At 41.0% G+C, this 22,593-nt stretch overlaps 1 long non-coding RNA gene across 1 annotated transcript; it reads left to right on the top strand.

Moving 5' to 3' along the window:
- Window positions 1-363: 363 nt before the first annotated feature.
- On the top strand, window positions 364-22,252 carry LOC306740520. Its single transcript, XR_013771052.1, has 3 exons — window positions 364-455; window positions 18,559-18,657; window positions 22,081-22,252. It is a non-coding gene; the product is annotated as an uncharacterized lncRNA (long non-coding RNA).
- Window positions 22,253-22,593: the final 341 nt, after the last annotated feature.

Genomic DNA, 22,593 nt, shown 5'->3' with positions numbered 1-22,593 from the left:
TTTCACATTCATATTTTAAAGTATGAAAAAACATAACTCCAATGACCTTCTGATCTGCAAACCAGATGCTCCTGTGCCATAAAAAGGTACTCAGTTTGACTTGGTATTTGTGGCAAGGTGTAAAGGTTGAGAAGACATTTGCACAAAGTTATTGCCAATTTGAATTCCTGCAAGTCAACCTAGCAATGGTAAATGCTATCTGTTTCCTTCTTCGATAACTGTGCGCTTGCTTTCCTCTCCTTTCTTTTTAGTGTAAACATGTTAATTGTGATTTGCTCAAGAAGAATTTTTCAACATGTAAAGGTTAAGTATAAGTAAATGTATTCACTCCCTGCCTGTGTGTGTTTTTATTGCTGCAGTGATGGAGAAGGAGAGCGGTGGAGAACTGCAGGCAGCAGGAAGTACAGGTCAACAAGAGATCTCTGGGATTTTTCTGTCCATTGGACCCACATGAGGTGAGCTTGAGTTAATACACCAACATATGTTTGTGTAGTATTAGCCTATATCGTCTAAATGTGTCAACTCAACATTAAGTGTTTTGTTTGTACCTTTTTTTCTCTCCAATGAATCATACTTTAAGAATGGGTTGCAAACATGGCAACATAATCATTGTTGCTTTTTGAAATTCACAAGTCACTTAGCTCTGAATTATTTACTAGACAAATTATTTTGATAATTATCTGACTAATTTAATTACAATATTGAAAATGTCAAAAACAGTCAAATTCCTTTGTTGGCAAGGGTTTGGTTCCTCCCCCTGTGCCTGTCTTTGCTTTTGTGTGAGTCTGTGTTCACGTGTGTCTGTTTGCCTGCAGCAAAGTTAGCCCATGTGTGTGTTGGATGAAGGCATAGATGTTAGTTGTGGTCCAGAGGACACAATAAACAGAATAACAGGGAGCTCAGGCAATGTGGGCAATATCAAATCCCATGACCCATTCTTTGCCCTGTGATCCATACCAAAGACAAAAAGCACAGGGGAAACTGAGGTTATTGTTCACTGTTCATCATCGCAACAACAAAACACACACACACAAACACACACACACAAAAAAAAACTAACAGTAGCATCAACCAGGAAGTGATTTTTCCATTCCAATCCACATGCTAATTGCCCTCATCCTGGCATTATTTGTGTTGCGTGCAGGACATCTTGCTCTATCAATTAGACCCCCAGCCATTATTAAATGTGATGTTTTATGTTATTGAAGAGAAACAAACATTTTAATGAGCTAAGCTCGCTCTCATGGCAAGGAAATATTTATCATATTACTATAGCAGCTTATCCATGCTGTCTTAATTTCAACTTTGACCTAATTTGTATGACAACTAGGTGACCTCTACCAAGGCTGAGGTGGTGGAAAGTGTCGGATACACACTGCGCACAATTAGCTGTAATGATTGACTGACACTGTCAGCAGAACATATACAGGAGCACTTGTTTTGCCATGTGTATGCCCTCGATGATAAGACAATACCACACAGTGACACCCTTGGTGTAAAAAATATGAAACCAAACGAAAATACCCTGGTGATTCTACACGTTCTCTGTTGAGAGTTCTCAGAGTTCACAAGTTTATTTCTTGGTGACGCTAGAAAAAAAAATAAGTGGCTGACGAAAGAGGTGGTATGTCAGCGCCCATGGGCCTCAGTGTGTGCGGTGGTGTTACTTGTCCTAATTACTCCCAATACTCTCATACACATTTGGTGGACTGCTCAGAAGGGCCAATTAGAAGGGCAGGGCAAGTCACTGGGTAGGAAAAGTCAGTGCTCAAGTCTGTACCCATCTAGAATATACTACAGAGAGATGGAGCCCTATAGCGAACTCTGCAGTACGTTTCCACAAATTACCTTTTTGTATAAAATTAACGCTTTTGCCACTATAGCACTGCTTCAAATGGATTATCTTATAACTTCAACATTGATTTCTTTCTGTATCTACTGTACACATATTTTTATTCAGTTTAGCATTTAGGAATGCTGCTTTTTCATGATCATAGCGATTGGAACCAGGATCATTGTTGATTGTGTTAGTCAGGTGTTTAAGGGCCCTGTGAAAACCCTTAGCCCTCTGTGAAAGAGGAAGTGGTTACCTGAGGGCTCAAGAATTGTTTCACTGCACAATAGAGGTGGGTCAATAGCTTTATATATCCAACACCTTGCTAAATAGCATCCAAAAGCCACGTTTTTAATTCTGCTTCAATGGGTTTCACTAGATGATCCAGAAAGCTACAGTAAACGCAACATCTTTGCAAACATTTGCAAAACTATCATCTTTAGGTAGACCTCATCCCCTCTGCTAAGAGCCTGTCTTAAAGTGTGTCAGGGTCATTAGACACATATATCTAATTTTGCATTATTTAGTTAGAGTGGTAGATGTTTCCCCCCATCAGCCATTACCTGTGTGCAGAATATAGCAGGATTATGGGTTTAAAGCTGCAACAGGAAACCAGAACAGCTTTTTATCTTTGCAGATACAGATGTACTTTGACAATATCAAAAACTGTTACCACCTGAAATAAGGACAAGGAATCTATTTTAAAGATTTTAAGGGGATGATTGGTCTTTCCTCACTGCTCCGACAGTACAAATAAACGATAAGCATGAAAACATTGAATGTTTAGTATTCTATACATTATAGTTTGTTTACATTGCACCGTCTCATTTGCTATACTATACTCATAATTATATATCCAACATTAATATTACGAGAGTACAGCTGGTTACTATTAGGGTGCCAGCAGGGGTAAGTATTTATAATGTGGCGCCCGCATTCGTGGATATAAACCTTCTAGTTGTAGGCCGGCTTCTGTATCATCAGTGGAAGCCTCGCGCGATTAATGAAGTCGTCTGTATTTGTCTGCATGATTAAGGAGAGCTAAAGCATCAGCGTGTGTGTGCATGTTGTCTCAGATAAAACAACAACAGAGAAGAAAAGACTTAATACGACAGGAAAGCTTTGCAAAAGGTCTATTCACAAACATCAAAATGAACAATTTCGAACAGGGAAGATAGCATGCTATATGTAAAGGCTTAATCTTTTATGATGACAAAATACAGAAGCAACTAATGATACAAATATAACTAAAGCCGGGGAGGCAACAGAGGAAATAGTCCATTCTTTTTGAAAATATTGTAAAATATGTAAAAGGTATTTTGTTCCTATTTTAATGATTTACTCTCAATCTATAATTTTTATTTTGTTCCCTACGTGTCAGGTAATTCCATATTTCATGCCTGGGTGCAATCCCTTCTCTGTGTTATATACTGCAGATGCTCATGCCTATTAGCGATAGCACAATATGTCCTTTCCTTAGTTGTCCAAAAATTCCACAAAACTAAAACATAGTCCTTTTTTCTCATTCTTCATCTTCATTGGTGTACCACGGGGCGAGTCTGGTATTTGTGGAAATCTTGCCATATCAATTTATAATTGAAACAAAAATATATATACTAATATCCAAGTAGCGTTCAGCGGGCTGTGTAATAGCGCTGCAAGGGAGGGGGGTTATTCTGCATCATCATACAGTCAGAACAAAGGATATGCACATTGTAAAATCATGCAGATGAATGCAAATCGCCGGCAGCAAGGAATAACGAGGTGGCAGGAGGGGAGTTTGTATAAGCAGAGGGATGCCAAGCACTTTGTATACAACCCTTGCCGGACAATCTTCAAATATATTGGTTTCAAAATTATTCAAAATGTATTTTGCACTATTAAGCAAGACTTTGTAAAGTTTCCTCTGCTTATAAATACTAGATCTGTTTTGCTCCCAATGCCAAAACAATATGTTCTGTAGCTTTGTATTGTTTCCTTTCTGCTGGAAATTGTTCTTTATTTTTCATGATGCAACAGAATGAACAGTGTTCACTCAAAGAGGCTGTTATAAAACACCTTGAATGGAAATACAATGGCTGCAAACAGCATTGCAGTACGTGTGCATTGGGATGATGAAATATTTGGACGGTACCACTTCAGAGAAACGCAGAGCAGGTATTAGTAACACCAGTGCTAATGAACAACCTCCTCCTTGCCTCCTCACCCTCTCAGGAAAAACTTCAACTCTGTCAAACATGGGACATTTTTATGAATGTGTTCAGTAACTGGGGGATTAGGTAATGATGAAATGGGTCAGTCTTCATTTTGCTTCAGCCACGAAAAGAAAAATATCCTCGTATTTATTTTCCTGGATATTTGATTTGGTTCTCACCATGAATATTTAAAACACTAGGGTTACCTGTATACTGCTTCAGGACCAAATCACTGATGCATCAGCCCATAAAGTGCAAACACATTCAATGTGTACTTAAATGTTTATATTTGCTTAATTCATAAATTGTACATCATCATTGTTTTAGGATTCAGAATACAAAACAAATATGTGTGTGTGTGTGATGTTACATATACCAGTGTGTTTTATCACACTTTATTACAGATTGTTTTTCAAGCCTAATTTATAAATCCCAAAGTAAGCAATGAAATACACATATTAAATAGTTTAGAAAAGCATGTATTTTATCATTAAATAATTTCCTGCAACATCACTTCCCTCAACAAAATGTTGATATTAATATTGACATGGTTTGACAATATTGCATTTAGAGGTCTTCATAGCCATACAACAATCAGTAGTTAGTTTCAACTTGCATAAACATATTTAAATATTGCTGCCCTCTGTCAGACACCACACACACACACACACACACACACACACACACACACACACACACACACACACACACACACACACACACACACACACACACACACACAGAGAGAGAGAGACTAAGCGGCAGACACAATATGGTAGGGGAGTAAAAGGGGGAGGGCACAGACAGACATTCACAATCGTGCATAATGATGTTAACATTCCTGCATGTCTAATGCAAGGGATATTGAGACAGACATTAGCTGGTCGGCGGTCTTGCTGTGTGTGTTCACGGGTATAAACTGTAGCAGCATAATGATGTATTAATTGTGGTCTGCTCTAGCTTTTGGTGTTTGGGCTTCTTGCCGAGGTTATGCAGCCTTTGATGCGATCGTTAATCTTATCAAATATATGCAAGATCACGCTGCACTTTATATTCTAGTCCGCTTGCATGAAATTGTAGGTGCACTGTAATATATGTATATGTGTAAGTAATAGGACTGACTGTTGTTATTGCTTGGTCCAAAACCAATGGGCAAGTGTTTATTTTCTCAAATGATGTTAATTTCGGAGGGATTACACTGGATTTCCAAAGACGTTTAAATATAACAACAAAGGGATCTTTGTGTAAATCAAGGGCAGGATTTTAGAAGATGAATGCTAAATTGAAAGAAATGGCATGACATCAGCGATTAAAAAAAAAGAAATACTCATATTAACTTAATTAATATTTGTATTCACAAGGAGTGCTGTGCTTTAATTTATAAATGCAGGCACCGTCAAGTAATCCTCCAATACTGTTATACATTTTCTTTCAACTTCATCCTAAATAGAAAGACACAAACTCAAAGGCAGGGGACGTGGATATGAAAATGGAGAGCCGGCATCATAAAAGATGGAAACAAAGAGGGACAGACAGCATACACAGAGAAGGACAGGCAAAAGATGAAGCTCATTTTTCCGTGGGCACCCAGTGGCGTCTGCATTGCAGATCGCTGAAATCCCCTTCGAATGCATCCCTGGGCTTAAGGGGGGATAGGGTGGGGAAGGGTGAACAAGGGATGGGTTTATGCTATCTCTGCTTTAGTACACTTTGTTTTTTTCCCTCCCCCCCACCGAAATATATTTTTTCTGTCTGCATCAAATGTCAAGTTAATTTCCTGGGTGCTACGAGGGATGTGTCCTCCCCTCCGGTATGTGTGGCAGGGCGGTAGATTGTGGCAGTGTGTGTGTATGTGTGTGTGTGTGTGTGTGTGTGTGTGTGTGTGTGTGTGTGTGTTCGTGTGTGTGTGTGTGTGTGTGTGTGTCTGTCTCTGTATGGGTGAATGGGGAAAGGGAAAGGGGCATGGCAAGGCAAAGAGGGAGATGAGAGGTGGTGAGGGGGTTTCAGTACAGTATCTATAAATTGGCTCTCTCTGAAGAGCCAGAGAGGTGTGTTGAAAGTGTGCATGTGTTTGCGTGTGTGTGCGTGTGTGTGTGTGTGTGTGTGTGTGTTCGAGTGTGTCTGGTTGTTTAAGAATATGATCCAATTATTAACAGATGCTTTTGTCAGTGTACCTATGTGCCTGTCCTTATTTGTGTATTCACATATTCAGTTATTTTGAAGGTTCATCTAAATTCAATACTAATGCAGAAAAAAAGAGAAAAAAACACACTTTATTATAGATGCTTAGTAATAACAATGTCATTGTAAAAAAAGCAGAAAATCTTATAATCCAGGTATTTCTCAACAACAATGTGGGTACAAAAGTGTGGATAGAAATTAGCTTGGACTCTCTCATCAGCTGCATTTCCTGGTAAAAAGCAATGTCTAAAGCTCATTAATCTAGTGGAACATTATGTTAAACATCCATGCGTAGCATGGATGTTTAACCTGCTGTTTAACCTGCTGCTTTAACCTGCTGTTGCTTGGCAATAGCAATCTTTGTGTCTTGCCTTTCAAAGCTAGTCCATATTATGTTTTATTTTGTATTTCCTCCAGGTTTCCTCCATCGTCATTGAGTAATTGTGTCCCTCTGATATCCTTGTGTTTCCTGATTGTAGACACATTGCAACTTTTATTTTCTCCTTCTAGTATAGTAAACATACATGTTCTCTGGCTGGCTATCTGTCTCTCTGTTGTTGTATTACTTGTCCTTTTAAAAAATAGACTGTGATCTTGAGTTTATATTTGTGTTCAAACTGATTTATTTTAGTGCCCGTATGCACGCAGCTTTTTCCAGTTTCTTTTTGCATGTCTATTCATGAGTGACTGTATGTATGCATGCCTATGTGTTTATCTGAATTACCTTTTGCATTTTTTGCAGGCAGCGGTTAAGTGTATGATGGCAAGATATATATTTTGTATTGCATAGTGTAAAATGCCTTATTGAAGAGAAAGGGATTATGCATTTGTCAGTCGTGCTTATGCTGATGTATGTTCCTGCCCCACAAATGTCACATCCCATAACCCAGAAAAATTACACCAGTCCCACCTAATTACGCATATTCATGATGCTGTTTTGCATAGTGCTGGTAGCATACTTCTGTTACAAACCACAGAGCTGAGGGATGTGGTTGAGTGAAAAGGCTTTCAATCCACTGATGCTGTGTCTCCGCCATGAGCATCAGCTTGATAACACTACCTCCATGACAATTTATTTTTTTTATGATCTAAGACCATTATGGAAAGAGAGTTTTCTACTATTTCTTGCAGTCAGTCATTTTGCCACTGCCTGCAGCATGTTCAAACCTAGTGGGAATTTTTAATAAAGAAATTAGCTTTGTCCTAGATTATGAAGGTCATTTTGAAAATAGCTCAGATTCAAAGTTTTTTTGCTCCAAATTTTTTTCTCTTTGCGTTTATTTCACTTCTCCTACACTACATGTGGTTCTCCTTGTCACTGGCATTGAACACTATGTAAATCAGGGGGCGACAATGCTAGAAAGTGGAAGCAGGGATATACAGAGTGAGAAAATCCAAATAAAGTTGTGACTGTAGAAGAAAGATGGGAAGACGTGTTGGAGAAAGAGATATAGATAGAGCGAGAAGGCAGAGGAGAGTGGATGAGTCGTAGTGGCTGGCTAAGTGGCTTATTGTAGCACTTGCGTAACAGACTTAATCAGACTTGGCCCAGCTGTAACGAACGAGAGGGTCCAGGCTCTGCCACTGCTTGGGTAAACAGCGATTGTTTCAGTCCGGGGTTCCCAAACACAGGCAACAATGATACTATTGTCCTGCCAGCTCTTATTAAGAGGCGAACCAGAGACAGGGTGAGGTGCGGAAGTGGGAAAGGGAGGTGGGTGTAAAAGGGGCAAGTGGGGAGAAGGTGGGTAAAAAGGAAGAAGTGTGGGTGAGAGCAGGAGCGATTGGGAACCTGACAGGAACAGAGGATAGGGAGGGAGAAGTGGAGAAAAAGAGAGGGATGGAGGGAGATGGCAAGAGCTGCTTTCACACTTGCATTCACACCATTTTCCTCTTGTTTCCATACCCTTCTATCTTCTTAGACATCAGACCTCGTACTTGTTTTCCCCCCTCATCCTATTATCCATACTTCCTTCCTGCATTATCCTACCAGCCACCTACTCTATTCCTTCCATCTGTCCTTTGTTCCTCTTCGTTTTTGCATTTGGGATGGCGAGGGATGCATCCCTGTCATACCACCTTTGCATCACCTCTCCCATCTGGTGCGGGAGAGAGAGAGAGAGAGAGAGAGAGAGAGAGAGAGAGAGAGAGAGAGAAAGAGAGAGAGAGGGGCAGAGAGAAGAGGAGCAAGGCAGAAAAAGAGGACTGGGAGGGGGGGATGAGAGGAGCAGAGAAGAGAAAAGGCGCAGGAGCGAGACAAAAAGAAAAGATCACGCTGCTTCCTGGCTTAATGAACACGGGCAAAGGATGATCACAATAGAATACATTATGCTCTTGTTAGTTGAGGCAATCAATTAGCAGAGAGCACATCACTGGCACACCATCTTTCCTGCTTGGGTACTGGCTCATTCACAGGCCAAACAAGTGGCCCATGGAACTCCCTCACCTCGCCATTTTTTCCCACCCTCAATGCCCAGGGCCACAAAAGATTTGGTTTCCTTCCTCAATGTGAAAGGGGTTTCGCTACAGTCAAAGGTCCGGTCTCGATGTAGAATGTGTGTGTGAGTTTGAATGTGTACATACTTAATAGCATATATATATATATATATATATATATATATATATATATATATATATATATATATATATATATATATATATATATATATATATATATATATATATATTACCCAAATTCCTCAATGGAAAACTGTCCTCTGACAACACACTCTAGCCACTAAAACCTGGCTCCACAAGATGGGAGTCAGACATGACAATGTCTCTGTGACTGACATTGACAATTGCATACCAAATTGTCTATCAATCTCATCAGCAATTCATATAGCGTTTTGGCTGAAATCCCTCCATCCTTTCCCCCATGTTTTCTTCTTCTTTTTTTGTCAGGTAGAGGAATAGCTCCGGATAATGGCAGCAATCTATATTGTGAAAGAGGCAAGGAGTAGTTCTGCCTTAACACAGGCACAAATCACCACTGTCTGGCATGAGGATCTGTAAAAGTGTTGGTGATGAGTAGAACCCACTGCTTTCACTGAGTAACTTTGCTGTGATTCCAAGTAGAGGTTGGAAAAGAAAGAAACAAACGTAAATGAAGGAAAAGAGAAACATATTATTAAGAGTCAGGATGTAGGACTTTCTTTTTCCAAAGCGAGTGCATTAAACTCTTTGGCCATCTAGAGATAGTGTGTTTGATCTGACAACATCGTAGTCTTGAAATACAGCTAATTATGCTTTTTTCCAACATGAAAAATTATTGATATTTGTCTTAAATAATGCTAAAACAGCTATTGACATTTATTTCAGTACTACTTAGACAGGCACATGACTCTTTGACCTCAGTGTCCTTACCTTAACCCTATGTTTCAATTAAACTTGAACAACCATCACATTTAACACATACATGTGTATTTCTATGAGCAGCTTCCTTCTCAAAGCATAAACGTCAGACAACTCAGCCAGTCTCATGATCAAATGCTAAGTGGGAGCAAAATGAACAAAGACCCGACGATGTTTGTGTCTAGAGTTCAAGTGATATTTGGTTGTGTGGTTTTAGGTAAACAGAAAAGTGATGAGGGGGTTTTCTACATGTGTTTATGTTAACCTTGACAGCAATGTGGTTCAGTGGGTAGCTTGTGGATGCCATATGTGGAGGTAAAAAAAATGTTATGTCACAATCTAGAGCTAAATCAACACCACATTGAGCACATCTGTATTATGATGTCTGATTTCACCCCTTTATTGTCCTTTGGGTTCTACGTTTGAATCACTACCATTTTGTCTGTTTGTCTGTGTACACAATTGTGTGTCTTTGTGTTTACATGTGTGTTTGTTCTTTCAGTTTTCAAGTTAAATCCCACTACATTCGTGCTGTTTATACCTATAAAAAAAAGACACACGTTGATTACATTGTACATGAAATACAAGGCTCCTGCTTACAGTCCACTTGCACTTCATATAAGAGCTTCTTCACTCATGCATGGATATATAAATGCATCTTCACATACTTTCTATTCTTGACCGAGGAGCTGTAAAGTGGATTGTATCTATTTTAACATTGAATGCATGCATTGCAGTGTTTTGTTGGTCTTCAAAGTGATACAGAATGGTGCAGAGTTCTGTTTTGACCTTTAAAAGAGAGAAAATAACATTGCATTGTCCTCAGTGTATACTGTATACGTGCGTGTTTGTTTGTACCTGTTGGAATATTCAAGTGCAAGTGCAAAAATGCTTATAATGTATTCAGTGTTTTTAGGCTGCAGAGGGCATTGTGTTCTCGCTCCACTTTAAAAGTTGAAATGTTCAACATCGAATGAATGGTGAGCAAGGATGGTAGGGCATGAAGGAGGGATCTGACTGTATAGGGGAGGTTTGTGAAAAATACCATAGGTGTTGCTGTTTAATTAGTAAAGTCAGATCAATTAATTTCCCGCTAGTGTACAAATAAATTAACAATAACATTGTTTCATACCGGTTGCATTGTTTCATACCGGTTGCAAAGAGTTTGCCTTTGTCATGTTTTGGCAGCTACTTCCCCCTTTCTGAATCATTTAGAAACCACACAAAACATGAAAGATAAAAAGGTACATCATGTGTTCTGCACTGTGTTACATATTTCAGTTCAGTTTACTAAATGAATCATTTTGGGTTTAACAATGTTCTTAAAACCTGGGCTCACAATGTGTTCTTTACATTGTCACGCTTTTCTCTCTACATTGTGTTTGTCCTGGTCAATAATGTCTTTTTTTTCCTCTTTACCTGTTTCTTCTTGATTATCTCCTGTGCTCCCTCACCGCTGGGTCTCCATGTACAGGTAGTCATGCTGCTGACATTTGTGTCCAAGCAGGGCTGGGTGACATGGCCTTTACCGCCCCTCGCTGGGTCTCCCTTCGCCATCCTTACCCCCTACTGCCATTCTTAACCCACCAAGTCCCCTTCATCCCCGTGTGCACAACATTTGTGTCTGTTTGTGTTTGTAATTGTGTACTTTGGGAAAATCCTGTGTGTACAGTGTTTGTGTGTTTAAGTCATGTCCAGATCAGCTACATGCATGCTTTCCTGTAGCCTGTGTGCACAGTATGGGGCAAGCCTCTCTCTCTGCTGGATGCAGGGGGAGCAAATGCAGTCACTGCGGGCAGGGAGGTGGTGTTGGATAGCTCACTCTCATGTGATAAGATAGTAACACACTACTATCCTAATGAGGGCAATAACTTGAAAACATGTCCTATAATGTCTCTGTTGTCAGAAGATGTCTAAAATGTCCACTTTTGTGGAAAGAAACACTAACTTTGCATTGACCAAACAATCTCACCTACATTATATACTATAGATTCCTGGGAAATATTTTTATCCTGACACTGATGCAGAATCTTTGTAAGAGCTATTTTGTGCACTCACAAAGTGCAAAGCCTCATTATTGTTCTTCTCAAACACACACACACACACACACACACACACACTTACACACACACTTACACACACACACAAACACACACACACACTCACACAGATGCACAAACATACAGACATGCTCACCGTCCCTGCAGCCATGGGAATGGAGAATGCTGAGGTTCAAGGTCATTTCAAGAATTCAGCAGCCTGGGGCTGTCCTTTGTCAGTGCATCACCTCCTTTTGCACACACACATGCGCAAACACATTGTTGTTGGTAGGCGTACATTCTACACATCACATCTCACTAACACTCGCATCCGAGACAGCAAAGTGTCTGTCAGGTGAGAACATAACACTTTGTAAGTCCACTCACATGCACTCACAGTCACAGGTGTGACTCTTCAATAGAGACACAATTATCCAGTTTTGTTTCTGTGCCATAGATTGTCTAGACACAGGAGAATGACAGGTATGACGATTGAACAATTGCTATTTTCTGTCATAATTTTGCTATTCTGGTGTGATTGTTTATTCTTCATGCTTTGAAGTCTACATATTGTGTTGTATTGTCTGAATTTTGGTTGACAGTTACCATTATTTGACCTCCAGATTATTCATATTTGGTTTCTCTTTAGTAAAGGGGTGAGAATTTGTGTCAATGGTGGCGATAGAGTTTTTAAAGACGGAGCGAAGGTGAGGGAGAGAGAGAGAGAGAGAGAGAGAGAGAGAGAGAGAGAGAGAGAGAGAGAGAGAGAGAGAGAGAGCAGCAGTGGGTGTGATTAGCTCCTTTGTTGGAGGTCTGTTGAGCTTCATTGGCTCCAGAGAATAGGTTCCTAATGAACCCAGCCAAGCTTGGACCCAACTTTATGCTGAAGACAAACTAAGTTATGGTGGTCTGGCAGAGCGCTGAGGGCGAGCCGACTGATATACAACGCCTGGACATATGGTCCCCCCCCTTCGGGGCCTCTCTCAGCCACTTTCTCATGTCCTGGCTTCTGTGTGTGAGTGTGTGTACTTCTGGCTGTGTATGTGTCAGAGGGGATACACACAAGAAGAATATTTATAGTGTGAATTTTTACGCTTGTTTGATAACTCATTGGAACAGAGAAACAGGGAACTGGCATAGAAACACAGGGAGTGGAGGGGGCAAATAGGGGAAGGGGGGTCTGGTTGATGCTCACTGAAAGCGACAGAGGAGAGAGGGCTGCAGGCATTGTCTTTCCAGCTGACCCCAATACAGAATCCTTTCTGACACGTCCTACAAGACATGGAGTAACTGAGTAAATCAGGCCAACCTGGCTGTGGTGTAGCAGAGACTGCACAATGACCAATGCAATATGGAAGAGAACCACATGGTATCATCAAGAACTCCATAACATAAACCAGAGTGTGAACAAAAGAAGTTTGAAGACCTTTATGCACTTTAAAATATCATGTTGCAAAAGTGCTATTAATTTGCTGAGAAGTGGAGGATTAAATAGTGAATGTAAAGTATGTAAAGAGGAGGCGCAGGTGAGCCTGAGTGCGGTTTGAAGCTAATTGTTTAGGTCAGGGTGGGAGCGTGGGGACGGAGGGCTTCCGTGTCCCACCAACAAGGCTCTCAGTAACTGAGCCGGCGAGGGGGAGAATGGGCCCACTACAGGGCCACACAGCAGGCTCAAACAACACTTATTCTACTGGCCAAACTGTCAGCCAGAACAACTTCATTGTGCCCAAAATTGGAGTTGAAAGCAAGGCAGAGACTTGGGGGGGAGGAAAGGGAGACAGAAGGGGAGGATGCAAAGAGAGAGATAGAGAGGAAAGAGGGGGTCTGTGGGAAACCTGGGGACTGGAAAAGGGGGAGTACCAGAGAAAGTGCAGTCTTGGGGATGAATAGGGTCAGACGGTGTGAGTTCATTTCAGTGAGGAGAATTCCCACAGATGCTACACGAGGGGCAGACGACCAGGAGCAAGGCAGAAGCTCGAATGGAAATGTATTAAAATACCTTCTGGGGATGAACTGTGGACGTTTTGTATTCAAGTGTGTGTATTGCCACCACATTTGTTCACACCTTTCAACCATGATAAACACAACATAAGTTGCTGATAGTGCTACATACAGAATTTTACTGCAATTAGTGTGCACTCACTTTACTACGGCCCAAAAGTGTTTTACAATTTATTTATTTTTATTTTTTATTTTTTTGAGACTTTTACACAATTGCATTTTCTCCTCTTGTGTTGCTGTTCTTTGCAGCCCCACCCACAATATATTATGTGAATATTAGATCATATATCTTAACAATTTTTCTAACATATGTAATACAAAACTATGCCACACACACATCGGCTTCCCACAAGAATTGGATACCTCACCGCAGGATTTCCCTGCCTTGGACCGCAGGAGGGACCCCAGTCACAGGCTTTGAACTGTGATTTGTATATAGTGCAACAGAAAGCCCTTTTGGACTGACACTAAACCAGTCTAAATCAGTCCAATGCTGATTTAAGTCAACGTTCTTCTCTTTGTCTCTTCCCCCTTCCTGCTGGCTATTTCAAATTCATCTTCTAATGCAAAAGGGTGAAGAAGTTAACTTAGTCACACTGAGTCTCGGGAGAAGAGGAAAGTCTGTGAATCTGTGTGTGTGTGTGTGTGTGTGTGTGTGTGTGTGTGTGTGTGTGTGTGTGTGTGTGTGTGTGTGTGTGTGTGTGTGTGTGTGTGTGTGTGTGTGAAAAATGCAGAAATGTACACACAGCCCTGTTTGATCCAGAGCTAGCCCTACAGCTCCCAGAGACTCAACAAAAGGCCTCCTCTATCCATTGTATGAGCGGTGTGTTTCCCAGGAGAGCTCAGGCTCAGTGAGAGAAGGGCCCCAGATCGCTTTCTCCTGACATGGATGTTTATTCACTCTATGGTCCAGCAGAACACCCTCAAAAAGGACTGGCCTTAGCATTTTGACGTGCATGACACATAGTTTGGGAAAAGAGAAGAGGGGCTAGAGGGTGTAAAGAGAAAGAGAGAGTGAGTGTCTTGACAGATGAACTGACAAACGAAACAGACAGACAGAGAAAGGGCCTGTCTACGAAGGTGTTCTATGTGCACTCCTATAAAAAAAGAATATTCATGGTGTCTTCCATTTTATTTGCTCCTTGTCTTTACACTAGTCAGCTTTCTTGTCAACCTTGTTCATGAATGTAGGTGCACCCGCTGGGTGGGTAGAGATTTCCCCCTGATCTTGACAAGCTCTTCCATCCCTGACTGCATACTAATTTCTCCAGAACTACTGAACCAATATAAAATAAATACAAATTGCCAGAGCTCCTCTTCATTGCTTGAGAGGCAGGGTCTTAAGAGGTGAGCAGAAAGTAGCTGTCTATTGTGTGTCTGTAATTAATAAGATTGTCTGCTGTGGACAGAGAAGCTTATAGGGACGACTGTTGTAGTTGGCTATATGATATCTTTAGGAATCCGTCAGTTTGCTTGAGTTTAAAATATGAACTAATGAAGGGAAGTGTACAAAAAAACACCCATTCATTCACCAGTCAATTAAAACTCAATAAAATGTTCAATGCGATCAGTCGGACAATAACTGATGTCTAACAAAGACGTCTCTGTATTTTACTTGAACGGCAAGGATCTCTTGTCAAGGGCTCTCTCTTTACCAGTTGTCTTCATCTCAGAGTTTTGAACGCTATCTATTAAAGTACTTCACTTTCTCCGGCAATACTTAAAAGTTGAGATTGCGAGTGCCTGCGGGGTTGACCATAGATCTCAGTGGAGCTGCAGAAGCCGACAGTTGAAAACAAACATGTTAGGCTGTTATCCATCTAATCTGTTAAACATCATTATCGTCTAAGATAACGCTATACCCCACTCCATATCCGTATGCACCGACCCTCCAAACCAGACTTACTCTCTCCCTCTACACCCTTTGAGGTAAAAGCCTGTGTGTTGAGGCTGAGACTGAATGTAAGCCATTGTTATGGTGTAACCGGACTCCACAGCAGGTTGTTTGATCCGGTTTTCGTCCTGAAAAGCCTTTTTTTCTCCTCTTTTTTTTTACCACCACATCAGCTGAGAGGTTCAGACAACAGACTCTATTTGTAGAGTCCTCTGTCTGGCTGCTTCTTTTTTCTGTCTTTCTCCTTTTTCTTTTGCACTTTGTCCCTCTTTGTCAGCCTAAATCTCTCATCCAGATTTAGATTTGAGTCCGAAGCTTTAATTACCATAAAGAGGAGCGTGCCCTCATTCACATACTGTACTTACACACGGACATATGCTTTTAGACACACTCTGTCGCTCTCTATTTCTCCCTCCTTCTCTCTCACTTTTTATTTAAGGATCTTCGTGTACCTCTCTCTCTGCACAGCTAGTGGGATAGTAGTTATGTCTTGCACCTCTGGTATGGCAACAGCAAAAGAGAATGTTACTAAAAAGAGTTTAAATGACAAAAGTAGTAAATAAAGCACTCCCTGTAATACATCCAAGCCCTTGTGGCGTTCATGTTTACCCAACACCATCCCATTATTTACATTACAATATAGAACTGTCGTATACTGTTTTGGGTGCTCACTTGCACTCCTACGCTTTTGTTACCGTTGTGACCCATTGTATTCTCAATTTATGATCTGTTTGGCGTTCATAGTGGACAATGTGCATGCAAATATCCTTGTCCCATTATGCCGGCTGTCTTTGTACGTCAGCTTTCTTCCCTAAGAGGTATAGATGAAGAGTTGGAGGGGGGGATGGAATGGCGCTGTATGTTTTTGGAGGGAGATTTGTGCAAGCATACACACACAAACACACACTTACCCATCTGTGGCCCCAAACCCATTTCAGATGTGAGAAACTGTACCTTCATTTGCATAAGAATAATTGACACTTCAAATTAGTCTTCCAATCAAAGAGGATCCTTTTCTCCAACATATGTGCAGACGTTGAGCGCTGCAATACTGGGGAATATGAAAGGGAGGGCAACAGAAGCACAGTTGGGAGGGGACGCATCATAAATGATTAACCATTTCATTTTCTCAACTCAGAGTAGAAGATTGATGTGCCTTTAGTTGATATACAGAAAAACAGACTTGTGTAGGGAAATAATAGTGTTCCTATGACTGCCTTGTCGGGCAAAAAAAGTAATTCTGATTGATAGGTATTTACTTTGGAAAGCTTTAGGTGCACGTTTATACATCTATATTCAGCTCAGTGGCATTGGGCGCAGGCCAAGAGAGTGAGTGCTATTAAGTAGAGTGTCCATACGTGTCAGTGTGGATGTGTGCGAATTGAGGGTTTGCCCACATTAAACCATTAAAGCAAGTGCAATGTTGAATTATTGATAATGGCTAATGAAAAGGATCAGGATAAACTACAGGCTTAACCATGGCCCTAAGGGCTAACACACACATCCATGCACACACAAAACACCATTCATTTCCCCTGTTCAACATCTATTTTAAGTTTTCTCAGAGAAGATTGAAACTGGTACAAGCCATACAAGGTGATCTGTCTGTATCTCATTGTTCCTTCCATGTTCCAGTTACATTACAACCCACTCCAGTTAAGAGCAATGGAGGCCCCAACACTGGGACCAGTTAGCAGCTGTGTTCTCCCAGACCAGCTGACAAGCAGAGAGACGTTCTTGAGGCTGAGCCAGTATTCGGGGAGAATAAGGGATAAGGATTCTTTTGGGGGGGAAGGGGATAGAGAATGGTTTGGGGGACGAGGGGGGCAACCTCGGCGCCAGCCCCTCTGAAGTGCTCAGCATCCCCCCGCTTATGGGATGGCGGATGTGTCTGGGGGTATCCATGACAACACTGCTGCATTCCAGGGACATACCACGGCAACATGGCCTAGTAGAGTTGGTGCCGATGTGTGTGTGTGTGTGTGTGTGTGTGTGTGTGTGTGTGTGTGTGTGTGTGTGTGTGTGTGTGTGTGTGTGTGTGTGTGTGTCCATTAATAAGGCCCACATCTTGGTGACATTAATATTCACTCAGTCAGACAGGGAAGCTGCTGCAGCCTCAATCAGTTTGCTGTTAGACAGGCATGTATCACAGACCTTTATTTCAGCCTTTGACTGAGAGGCTCAACATGAATATGTTGACTGTATACATACTGGCTATGGCACAGTTGTCAAGAAAAGCGCCTTCTTGCTCAGAATTTGGTTTTATTCTTGTATTATCTATACTTTCACAGTCACAGAGCGATGCGTCCTCACATTCACTCAGGTCAGGGAGCACAGGTCAGGACTCACTGACTCGCTAACAAACATGCACACACACTGACACACACTCTGTCACACACACAGTGACTTACAAAATCACACTCGTAGCTCTTGCACGGATCAAGCTGTGTTATAATAATCCCATCAGGGACGGCCTGGATTCTCACTCAGAAAGTAACCACATAATGATTCTCTGATGAGTTCCTGTGTGTCTGTGTGTCTGTACAAGAGAGAATGTAAGCTGCTTTATGTGTCACAGGTTATATAGTGTGTGTTTTTTTCAACCCACATCCCTGCCCACACACATGCTCACATACACATGCATGTAGACTCAAACTCAGATCCTGTGGGAGTGTATTTTTAACCCCAACTGCCTGTGCATTTTTTTCTGAGGGGTTAAAGGGCCGAATGTGAATCAAGTAAATAATTCACAATCGCTGAAACTCTTTCGATGTAACCTCGGAATGAATGGGGGAGGGAGACCAAAGAGAGTTACGCGGTGGAACAAAGTAGTCCTGTTCATTCCCGCTTAGTGTTTTAAAGTTAACTGCACAAAAAGTAAAGAGAAACACGTAGGACAAAGAGCAAAAGCAATAAGTCCTCTTGGACTCTTATCGTCTAATGAAGTCGGATTTTTAGCAGGGTCTGTACAATGATATGATACCTTGCATGTATGTGCACTTGTTTCAGTGTATCTGTACGTCTAAATCACTAAACATTACGCCTATCCTGTCTTTCTAGGTTGGATGGAGACCTCGTAGATCATGACTCAGAAACGAATGGCATAATGTGTGGAGTCTTCAGGCTAAAGACGTCAAGGATATTCAGCTGATCTCAGAGGTGACTGCGCTCTCTCCTTTCAAGCATCACAATATCTGCCATCTTGTTATATGGGCTATATTTTACGAATTCCCTGCTATGGATCAGTAGTCTCTGCATCCTTTTTCTCAGTGAATTCTATATGAACGTGTCTGCATTTTGAGTGACATTGCTTCTGTCAAACGGCTGATTGAAGGAGACACAGAGAGAAATGCTGTGCTAATGAAATCGCCTGACCCATATCACACCCACATTCTCCAAAGACACAGAAAGGGCATTTATACAGGTAAACCATGACTGGTCCCTGATGTGAAAGAGGGTTTTTTTTCTGAAGGAAGAGTAGCATCCATTATTTACTATACTGGGGTTTCTAGACACTTAGGAGGTAATGCAGTGTTTCAAGCATACAAAACATAGAGTCTCCTCTGTGCTGGCGAGGCCATTGTTGTGTGTTTTGAACATGTCTGTTTCCATCCATACTGACAGATGAAAAACAATATGTCTCCCTAAGGTTCAGAAGCACGGACAGAGATATACAGATAAAGTGGGAAAGGGATAGAATATGCTGGTGAAGAGATGTGTTTGTGTGTGTGTCAGTCACAGCTGCATGTGGTGCATGTTTGGTGTAAATGTCTGTATATTTGTGTACATGTGTGTGTCTATTTATTGCCCTCAGTCGTCTGTTTGTTGGCATCTCTATGTGTCCAAAGTTACCCATGTCCTAGATGATATGATGTAAATGAAGTAGTCTTCCACATGGTTGTAACTGTGTGTGTGCATGCATGTGTATTCATCAGGTTTCTCCTGCACTGAGTCTGTATAAGCAGTCTATTCCAGCCCTGATATCTTCAGTTGAGTCTTATTCTATGCAGATCAGCAGCAGCATCAGTTGCCTCCTCAGAGAGTGGAGGCATCTGACTGCAGTCTACTGGGAGTAGTTAGCAGAAGGAGAGCAAGGCATACAACTCCTCCACCCTGTTATCAGACTTGGGCAACACAGGGCACTACTTTTTGCCTTTGTCGATTTCCCAAGGGACACTTTGACTTGAAATCCTTTTTTGTAGATGAGGGGAGATCACTCCCAAAAAATCCTGTATTTTTCCACATAAATGCGCATTGTGATGGAGAGCATGACAACTATCCAGGTTTGTGGATCTGGTCTGGGAAAATCTGGGTCGACTGGCATTGAAAAATGCACAAGATTAGAATGACAAAATAAATGTATAGTTATTATTTTTTTATAATCCTAGATAGATTACTTAGTGAATAACATTTGTTGAAAATGATTACACTTTAAGCAATATTCTTTTTTGGCTTTTGTTCCAGTCTTGGCTAATACATTGGCAATACTCTTCACCAGTTTAATTGCAAGGGTGCCAAGGACAATGACATTACCAAACACAGATTGTGTGGAGCAATGCAACAATTGATGATCATAACATTTTAACCACCAATAATAATGACCAGTTTAAATCAGTCAAACTGGGTCAATCTGACAATCAAAAATAAATAAATATAAAAAAAAACATGTTGCAATGCTCTGTGGGTCTGCTGTAAAGCTCCATCTAGAGCTGTCTCAAAATGTCAAAACTCTACAGTTGATTTAGTCAATTAGCTTAAATCCCAACTGACGCTGACTCATATGCCCCAGTTTGTAAGAGTTGACTTTACTTTCACACCCATTATCCTGTTTTGAGAAGACGTCAGGTATCTAGTTTCTACTAACAGGCATTTGTAACTTCCTTAAATGCTGTATGTGAGACAGAAATGTAACATGTGTATGTAACATTTCAGACATTTTGTTTGAGTGGAGAAAACATGTAAAGAATCTAAGAGCAAAATTATTATTCTATAATATAGATAATTTTGTAAAGGTACCTACATTTTCCACTGACTTTTATGTATTGTTGCCATTATTTATTCACCTCATACACAAGCTCAAATCCACTTGTTCAGCTCGTGAATGCAAATGCTTTGTTTGATATAACCGAAATATTAGAGGCACTGAGCACCATCAGCAAAGCCCTGGACACACACACACACACACACACACACACACACACACACACACACACACACACACACACACACACACACACACACACACACAATTGACACACAGCTCCACACATTGCACAACTGCAGTGTCAGCAGAGAAGATGAGGAGGATGCAGAGAGAGGCACATGTAGCTTTGACGAAAATCAGCTGCCACAGATAGACAGGCAGGCCAGGAAGGCAGTGTGTGCCCTTGAGGTGCTATGTGCAGGCAGGGTGGTTTGCGTGGCTTGTCTGAATCCACCTCCCTTCATCTTTTGCACTTGGGTTTAGTTTGGGTGTTGATGTCCCAGGGACCCCCTGCCGACCCTGAACTGTTCTACACTGTCACCCAAACTTCAGAGAAATTTGTTGAAGGAGACAACGTGGCCAAACTAGTACTTTAGTATTTTTTGAAATCCTTCGGAGTTACTGACTTGTTGCAACTTTCCAAAGATTTCAAGTGTCTGACAAGATAAATCAGCAAATTTAGAGTAAACCTATAGGAACACATCTGTCAGGGGATCCTCAAATGACGTGTTGTTTTTTTTGGGTTGTCTTATGCAGACAATGACACCATACACTAAAGATTTAACAGAGCCAGTCGGACATCCTTGCTGTCTCAAATGACCCCAGATGTTCTGTGCAGCCTATACATTCATGTTGGAGCCCAGAATACCTTTCATGCTTGTCAACGAGCTTTATAGTTTCAGAGAAATGTAATACCATAATGTCTTTCTGGAGGAAGGAGTGTCAGGTATGGCAAGAGTAATGGAGAAAGGGCTGGAGGTGCAGGTAACCCAGGTTAGGCCGGGTGTAAAGGGGATCCGATAAGGCGTTCCCCAGACCCTATATTCTCCCAGTCTCTTTGAGAGAATAATAAGCAGCTGTAACCCTGAGACACTCCCAGGCTTGTGTCCGTAGCTACAAAAACTTTCGCCTGGCGTCTTATCAAGTTCTAAGGATATCACGTAAGACAATACATGTGAGAAGTGCAGTGGAAACAATGGGAGGAAAGTGCAGCGTGATATGAGGGAGACTAATGTCAGCGGCTATTGTTGAGGCCTTTGTCACTGTCAAGTACACTGGGAACTCACAGCTCACTGAACTCCTTTTATTCAAGGATCTTGCTTTGGGATGTGATGAAACACTACAACAAGTGCAGTCCCTCAGTAAAGGCATATTGTACACACACAGGTTATGCGTTTGTTGCGGAAAAACTGCAACTAACAGTTTGCTGTAAGATCACTTCTGGCTGGGAATAATTATTTGGTTTCTCCAAAAATGTTACTGTAGAAAGTGTTGTGTTACTGATGATATGCTTTGATGTAATAGAAAGTAAATTATCTACAAAGATTCATAGAATGGCTTGAAGGTGTTTTAATTATTTTCCTATTCTCTCTTTTTAGGTAAATGAGTCATACTGATCAACTAAAGAGGAGCCGAAATTTCATCAAGATAGGAGCATCAAGATGTCCATTCATGACTCCCTTCAGCTCTCTGAGCTTCACATTACTCAACAACACTTGAACCTGCACTTTACTCTCCAATTCTGTATCTCTGTCAACTGGTTATATAATACTGTACTACCGGTCAAACAGATAAATACTGTGACCTTGCACTAATATAAGGATTTATTTATATACGTATATTTGCATTATACTTAAAAAGGATGAAAATATTTTTCACATTGAAACTTTTATTCATTTCATGTAATTGATTGAGTCTAACAAGTATATTTTTTGACAACTTAATAAAGGCTTTTTTTCTTCTTTTAAGTGATGTTTTAGTGTGAGTTATTTTCTCTTTTCTGTGTAGTGCTTTGTCACTCCCGGTAAAGAACAATGTGCTTGACATAATTGGGTCCTATTTGGCTATGAAAAGAGCATGCACGCTGATAAAAACTGGAAGGGTGATCAAAG

Source organism: Taurulus bubalis (genome assembly GCF_910589615.1).
Source record: "Taurulus bubalis genome assembly, chromosome: 8".
Taxonomy (NCBI): domain Eukaryota; kingdom Metazoa; phylum Chordata; class Actinopteri; order Perciformes; family Cottidae; genus Taurulus; species Taurulus bubalis.
Note: the sequence above shows the minus strand (reverse complement) of the source record. Positions and strands in the feature narration are given on the sequence as shown.